This window comes from Leucoraja erinacea, chromosome 4, assembly GCF_028641065.1.
Source record: "Leucoraja erinacea ecotype New England chromosome 4, Leri_hhj_1, whole genome shotgun sequence".
Classification (NCBI taxonomy): Eukaryota; Metazoa; Chordata; class Chondrichthyes; order Rajiformes; family Rajidae; genus Leucoraja; species Leucoraja erinaceus.
This window is the reverse complement of record NC_073380.1, coordinates 87,945,925-87,954,012: the sequence shown is the minus strand read 5'-3', so window position 1 is coordinate 87,954,012 and position 8,088 is coordinate 87,945,925. Positions and strand designations below refer to the sequence as shown.

Sequence of the window (8,088 nt, the reverse complement as noted above, 5' to 3'; positions counted from 1 at the left end):
CTTGTGGAATTCTTTGCCACAGAAGGCTGTGGAGGACAAGTCAATTGATATTTTTAAGGCAGCGATAGATAGTTTGTTGATTAGTACAAATATCAGGGGTTGTGGGGAGATGGCATGAGAATGGGGTTAAGAAGGAGAGATAGATCAGCCATGATTGAATGGCGGAGCAGACTTGATGGGCCAAATGGCCTTATTATGCTCCTATACTTATGATCTGATGACATGACCTTATGACATGTGGTCAAAGAGATAAGCTTTAAGAAACATGCCTTATGAGAATAAATAGGCTGTGAGGTTTAAGAGGGGAATTCTTTTTGAGCTTGTTGGAAGTTTCAACAGAAATAAATGGTTTGAGGTTAGTCTTCATCCAGGATTCCTGTTGAATTCAATTTAAAATATTAGCAGATAACAGAAACATAGAAAATAGGTGCAGTATAACTGTTAGACCACTCCTTGCCCAATCCATAGGAAGATCCACTGAGGTTAAATTAATTGTTAAAAGAGGATTATTGGGACACAGCTACCAGCCTTGGAGGGCATCTACCACACACGGTGCCTCAGGAAGGCCGTCAGCATCCATAAAGACTCCTCACACCCTTTTACGGACTGTTCGAACTACTTCCCCACTGGCAGACGTTACAAGGCCTTCTACGCCTGAACCTCCAGACTCAGAAACAGCTTTATTCCCAGAGCTATAGTGGCTCTGAACCGGCCCTGCTGAGTGCACCCCCCCCCCCCCCCCCCCCCCCCCTGGACTGTCTCCCTTGGAGGACCACGTCACACAGCTTACTTATTTATTTTACTTTTCTTTTACATCGTTGGAAGCTGCATACTAAATCTCGTTGCACTGACGTGCAATGACAATAAAATATATTATTGTTATTATTATTATTATTATTATTATTATTATTATTATTATTATTATTATTATTATTATTATTATTAAATGAGAATAATAGATTGTTAGTAGGCCAGTGTATTCAGAGACGTTGGATAAAGGTTTTTCAACGTTAAACCATTACTTTTAAGTTAAGTTTATTATCCTCACGTGTGCCGAGGAATAGTGAAAAGCTTTGTTTTCCATGCTATCTGAAGCAAGTCAAATAATATGACACAAAAATACAATCAGGTCAAACTCAAGGACAACAAATAGAGCAGAGGTGAAGAAGCAGAGTGCAGAATATAGTTCTCAGCATTGTAGTGCATCAGATTATCTCCTACATTTCCTTGACCTGAGAGGTTTCTGACCTGAAATGTTAATCCCATTTCTCCCTCTGAAGGTAGTCCCTGAACCATATAACATCTCCAACATTTGCTGTTCAGGCTCCAGGCTAGCTTGCTGCCTCTCATAACCTGTTGCTGGCTTCATGAATCACTCAGTATTGTGACCCACTGATCTCCTTAAAGAGAATCTGTACTGCGATTGATGGTTTGCTCCTTTCTTACAAAGCCAAAAATAAAAATCTTATAATACATGATATACCCTTGGTAAATTGTCTGTAAGATTATAGCTTCCTTGTGAAATGTGCTATTCTAGGTACAAGCATAACATGAAAGAATATCTCCCTTGACTGGCAAAATAAGGCAGCTGCTGTAGCAGATAAAATGGAATCACATCAGGTTACAGCATGGAAACGGACAGATGAATCATTCAGTGAATTGTTACACAGCTCTGTGAAAGAGACAATTAAAGAAGTATAAAACACAAAGTGCTGGAGTAACTCAGCAGGTCAGGCAGCAACTGTGGAGGAAATGGATAGGCAACATTTCGGCTCAGGACCCTTCTTCAGACTCAAGATTAAATGAAGAGATTGTTTTTCAAACCCTGCCATCCCAGCAAAGGCTTTCACCAGACCAATTGTGATAAACTGCATTCAATATTTGGGGTTGGGCGCTGGCAGAGATTCCCACCTGGGAATAAGGAACAAAGAATAAATAAATGATCAAAGAATAAAGGAATAAATGCCATAAAGAAAAGAGACCGCAGACGTTGGATTCTTGAGCAAATTCACAACAAATTCACAGTTGCCCAATCTCGCTGAGAAGGTTGTGCCCACTTGCTGTTATTCCAGCACTTGTTCAGTGTGTGGGCACACTGCCCATACTAGACCCACTGTTAATTAGCAACTAAATCACTCACAGTCCATGGTCAACGAGTGGCAGCAGCATGCAAACCCCTGCACTGTCCCAAATACTAGCATGCATCCCGAGAGCTACAACCAGCAGGGAGAGGTTGGACAGACTTGGATTGGTTTCTCTGGAATGCCATTGTGCAGAGACCTGATGAAAGTGAGACATAGATAAGGTAAGAATAGAAAATAAGTGCAGGAGTAGGCCATTCGGTCCTTCGAGCCTGCACCGCCATTCAATATGATCATGGCTGATCATCCAACTCAGTATCCTGTACCTGCCTTCTCTCCATTCCCCCTGATCCCTTTAGCCACAATGGCCACATCTAACTCCCTCTTAAATATAGCAATGTTTTCCCAAGGTAGGAGATTCAAATACTAGAGGGCATAGCTTTAACATGAGAGTGGAAAAGATTAAAAGAGATGTGCGGGACAAGTTTTCTACACAGAATGTGACGAGCACTGACTGTGATGGTAGTTGAGGCTGATAAGAGACTTTTGGATAGGCATATGAATATGCAGGGGTGTTTCTAAACCCCGGCAAATAACATTGATTTGGTTATAAAGAAAAAAATATTTTAACCATGTAAGTTATAGTTGCTATTTAACCGGCTGAGTAATGTCAGCCTTTTCTGTTATTTCAAAAGTTCTGATGATTGGTCTTCCACCTGATGCATTAATTTTGTTTCTCTCTTCACAAATGCTGCCCGACCAGCTGAGTGTTTCCAGTATTTGTATTTTAACTTCAATCAACCATGAACTGAAAATATCTTTGTTTGTCTTAGAATATGTCCAGATGATACATGAATAAGCAGAATAGAATTTTTCAGAAAAAAATTGTTAATGTTTAGTTGAGCCTGCCAAATCTGTTTCTGATCATTTTGTGCTAATTCCATCTTTGAAAAAATATGATTCCTTCTGATATTTATGTTTTGCACAGACGCACAATAAATGTCATTGTTTCATGTATGCCTTCATGGAATTACCATTTCATAGTCGTGTCAATCTATAAACCATATGCTGTTGACCCTAAGGAAATGGAAGCTGAATTTCATAAACAAATCCTTTAATTAATTAATATTTGCAGAGAGTAATTAAATGGTTTATGTGACTAAAGCACACTCAACATTATACTGTAGTTGTAGTAAAGGTTATGAGCGCAGCTGGCACATCAGATAAAATGTGAGGTTTGTTTCTGTTCTGTTAAATGAAGAGATTAGGAGGAATTTTTGTGTTGCATTTAGGGGTTTTGGCACAGTGCCAGGTCAGTTGTGCAGCCGGTTTTATTTTAAAGATCAGTGTGTTAATCTCCCTAACAGTTTTCTACTTCACGCCAATATCAACAATCAATTTGCATTTACAGAGCACTTTCAACATGGTAAAATGTCCCCAAGCACTTTGCAAGAGAGTTATCAAACAAAAAATTGACGTTGCCCCCATAAATGAACAGTAGAGAGAAAGGAAACACGCCACGGGTTCTTTAAGGATGAGAGGAGGAGGAAACAATATTTGCCAAAGAAAATCCAGAGTTGGGGCCCATGCAGTTGAAAGCATAGTGAAATGATGGAAACTGGAGTTGTGTGGAAGGCCAGAGCAAATATAATGCAGAGATTCTGATAGACTGAAGAAGGGATGAGGGAGGGAAATGAGAGCTTGGGCCAGGAGGGTGGACGGAAGAGGAAGAAATGGGGCCCAATTAATAATAATAATAATAATAATAATAATAATAATAATAATAATAATAATAATAATATTATTATTATTATTATTATTATTATTATTATTATTATTATTATTATTATTATTATTATATATATTTATTGTCATTGCACATAAGCGCAATGAGATTTGGTATGCAGTTTCCATCCGATGTCATAACATAAATAACTAATAACATTTAGATTTAGATACCCCGAGAACATGGTTTGTAAAACGAACAGTAAAATAGTCAAAACAGTTCAAACAGACTAAAGTGCAGACGTGTCTGTGTGACGTGACCATCCGAGGGAGACAGTCCAGGGGGGGTGGGGGGGGGGGGGGACACTCATCAGGGCCATTTCAGAGCCGCTATAGCTCTGGGAATGAAGTTGTTCCTGAGTCTGGAGGTTCGGGCGTAGAAGGCCTTGTAACGTCTGCCGGAGGGAAGTAGTTCGAACAGTCCATTACAAGGGTGTGAGGAGTCTTTATGGATGCTGACGGCCTTCCTGAGGCACCGTGTGTGGTAGATGCCCTCCAAGGCTGGTAGCTGTGTCCCAATAATCTTCTGCGCTCTGTGGACAAAGCGCTGAAGAGCTCTCCTCTCCGCCTCCGTGTAGCTGAGATACCACACTCATCAAACTACAAATAATATAAAAAAAGATAATGTGACATTACGAACATGAGCCCACACATTTCAGCCTGCAATATGAAGGACATAATTGCATTCTCTTCCAAAATTTGAAAATTTAACTTTTCCCTATCATGGAGAGATATCATGGAGAGATATCATGGAGATTCCACCCTGAAGGTGGAATCTCATGTAGATAGGGTGGTAAAGAAAGCTTTTGTTGTGCTTGCCTTTATAAATCAGAGCATTGCGTATAGAAGTTGGGATGTAATGTTAAAATTGTACAAGGCATTGGTGAGGCCAATTCTGGAGTATGGTGTACAATTTTGGTCGCCCAATTATAGGAAGGATGTCAACAAAATAGAGAGAGTACAGAGGAGATTTACTAGTATGTTGCTTGGGTTTCAGCAACTAAGTTACAGAGAAAGGTTGAATAGGTTAGGTCTTTATTCTCTGGAGCGCAGAAGGTTAAAGTGGGACTTGATAGAGGTCTTTAAAATGATGAGAGGGATAGACAGAGTTGACGTGGACAAGCTTTTCCCATTGAGAGTAGGGAAGATTCAAACAAGAGGACATGACTTCAGAATTAAGGGACAGAAGTTTAGGGGTAACATGAGGGGGAACTTCTTTACTCAGAGAGTGGTAGCTGTGTGGAATGAGCTTCCAGTGGAAGTGGTGGAGGCAGGTTCGATTTTATCATTTAAAAATAAATTGGATAGGTATATGGATGGGAAAGGAATGGAGGGTTATGGTCTGAGTGCAGGTAGATGGGACTAGGGGAAAATAATTGTTCGGCACGGACTTGTAGGGCCGAGATGGCCTGTTTCCGTGCTGTAATTGTTATATGGTTAAATGAAAATAAGAAAGGGAAGTTTTAAACTGAGCTGTTTCTGGACTGAGAGCGTGGATAGTTTAATTGGAGTTGGTGCAGTCAAATATTTTGCACATGGTTAGATGAAGTGGAACATTCACAATGACATGTGAATGTGTTGTCGTTCTCATACTGACAGCTTTGAGATTATCCAATACATCTGACCAAGTAAGGGCTCTCAGATCTTTGTGAAGAGTGAAATTGTATTGAAGAATCTCACAGCTGTCATCTGTGGCATTGACCTGTGTCATTGGGAATATTTGATCTTTCATCGAATTAGATTAAATTATGAGAAGCATAATTTCACATGCCATCATTTATGTTCCACTTCACCTTCTCCCTCTAACCCCGTCAGCAAAATCATTATCTCATCAATTACAGTCTCCCAAAAGTGGTTATAGATGTTTGCTGTGTGAGACTAATTGTAGTTTCCTCCATAATACCATTCAACTATATGCCATTAGTTGTGAGACATCCCAAGTCTGTGTATTCTCATCCATATCATTGATAAAGTTGACAAAATGATCGCTTCTCGGCCCTTTGGCTAAGATCAAGTGTAGTATCTGTTCTTGAGTAAGAGTTGCTACTTGAGTAAGAGAGACTGTCCGTTCTTATCAGAACAGTTCTGGCAGCCCTCCCAGGACGAGGATCGAGGATCGAAATTGGAGGTCAAGTCGGTGTCGAGGAGTCTGTCAGTTGCCGACTTAGAGGTGGATCCATGCTGGTTGGGTAACCAGCCTAACACCTCATCCAGTCACAATGGCAGCAGCAACTGGAGCGGTTGTACAGGGTATCCGCAATACCCTGCGAGTCAGTGTGAAGGACCTCAGCAAGGGGATTCCCTTCTCACGGGACCTGTTCGTGAGGAAGGTCTTGCTAGAGGCCTGCAAATTCATGGCTAAGGACATCTACTGCCTCCAGGACTTCCCGGGTAACGGATACTTTGACGTTACCTACAAGTACCCGACGGGATGGCAGAAATTGATGCAAGACTTCCGGGAGCAGGGGATCGAGGCTCAGCTGTCGCTGTTGAAGGTGCAGCCGCTCTTCACCCTCCCCACCCAGAAGGAACGGATGATCACGATGCACATGTTCAACCCACATGTACCCGTCGTAGATGTCCTCACCTTCCTTGCTTGTTATGTCGAGGGAGCAGGGAACGGTGAGGATGTGAAGGACTTGTTCGGGATCTGGACGAGCAAACGGCAAGTAAAGGTGAAGCTGAGTGTGGACAAGGACGGAGCCATCATCCACCCTCCCTCGGTGTTCTCTAGTGGAGGAAACCGAGGGTACATGAGCTACGCGGGGCAACCCAGGCTGTGCAGGAAATGCAACAAGCCTGGGCATGTGGCAGCCCAATGCAGTGCAGTTGGCTGCAAGAACTGCAAGATGGAGGGCCACGAGACAAAGGACATTCAAGTCAGCAAGAACTGCAACCTGTGCAGGGAGGCAGGCCGCCTCTACAGGGCTTGCACTAAAAGAAAGCCTGCACCTACGCACAGATGACAAGAGGGGCTGTTGCCAACACCCCCAGGGTGGGAGAAACACCTCCCACCACTGCCAAGCCCCCAGCACAAAGGGAGAACAAGGATGAGGACAGCCCGACCACCTCCAGCCCCCAAGCGCTGGACAGAGCCCCCCAGCCCCCTGTGCAGGAGGGAGAGTCGATGGAAGAGGGGGAATGGCAGGAGGAGTGGCAGGTGGTGAACAGGAGGAAACACTGGAGGGTTCTGCCCAAAGAGCCAAGGCCGGAGGGGACGGGAAAGTCCAAGAAAAGAGTTATTTCCCAGACAGATGCCAGCAACCTCTCCTCGTTGGAGGATGAGGCGACATCGAGGACCCGACAACGGAGGCAGAGGAGCAAAACGGGTGAGGAAAAGGGAAAGGCCTTGCCTATTGTCCCCCAGCTCCGGGAGACCGGGAGCAGTGCAGACCAATGGGCCCCAGCTCTGGGAGACCGGGAGCAGTGCAGCGACTGATGGGCCCCAGCTCTGGGAGACCGGGAGCACTGAATCAGCCACCGTACCCCAGCTACAGGAGACGGCGGGGAACAAGGAGGATCCCCCTGACAACAAGTCCGGTTACACCAGAGGAGACCCACCTCCCTGAGGATGCCGGCACCCAGTACCTGAGCCCCGGAAAGGTGCTGCAATTCATCAAAGCGGTGGGCATGAGGTAGGTATGTTACCAAACTTACCTTCAGTGGCGCTGCAATTCTGCCACTGGCCGTGTGCGCGATTTTGGTGCGTTTGGGGGGTGGGGCGGGGTTAAAACGGGGTTTTTTCCGACCTGGTCCTGAATTATATTTTGTTGGAGTGCAAGATGCTAATTTCAGAGTATGAAAATGGCCATAACTTTTTTAATACTAAAGACATGAAAGCGAATTAGGTGTCAAATTAAACTTCTTTTTATGCTTTATCTGATGGGATAAATTAAAGACTTGATTTTTAAAATCTCAAAATTTTGTAACATTGCTACATGAGGGGACAAGATGACGGTCAGTGACTCTGAAGGATAATGGAGCTAAAACTGGCATCATTAAACGTGCGCAGTGTAAAGAACACTGCGTGATGTGTGAACGCCTTACAGTACCTGGCCAAGGTCAAGGCGGACGTGACCTTTCTGCAGGAGTGCGGGCTGCCACACCTCCGCTGCCATCAGAGGTGGTCACGATGGTGGCCCCACGGACTGTCGGTGTGTTCGGGGCGCGATGACTGTCGCGTTTCTGGTCTGGGGATCTTGCTGCGGGGAGGAGCTTCGCC

The 8,088-nt window shown here is 44.0% G+C and overlaps 1 pseudogene; it reads left to right on the top strand.

Annotated features, from left to right (window-relative positions):
* The first annotated feature begins 5,850 nt into the window (after positions 1-5,850).
* Positions 5,851-5,963, top strand: LOC129696835 (U2 spliceosomal RNA; annotated as a pseudogene).
* The last annotated feature ends 2,125 nt before the right edge of the window (positions 5,964-8,088 follow it).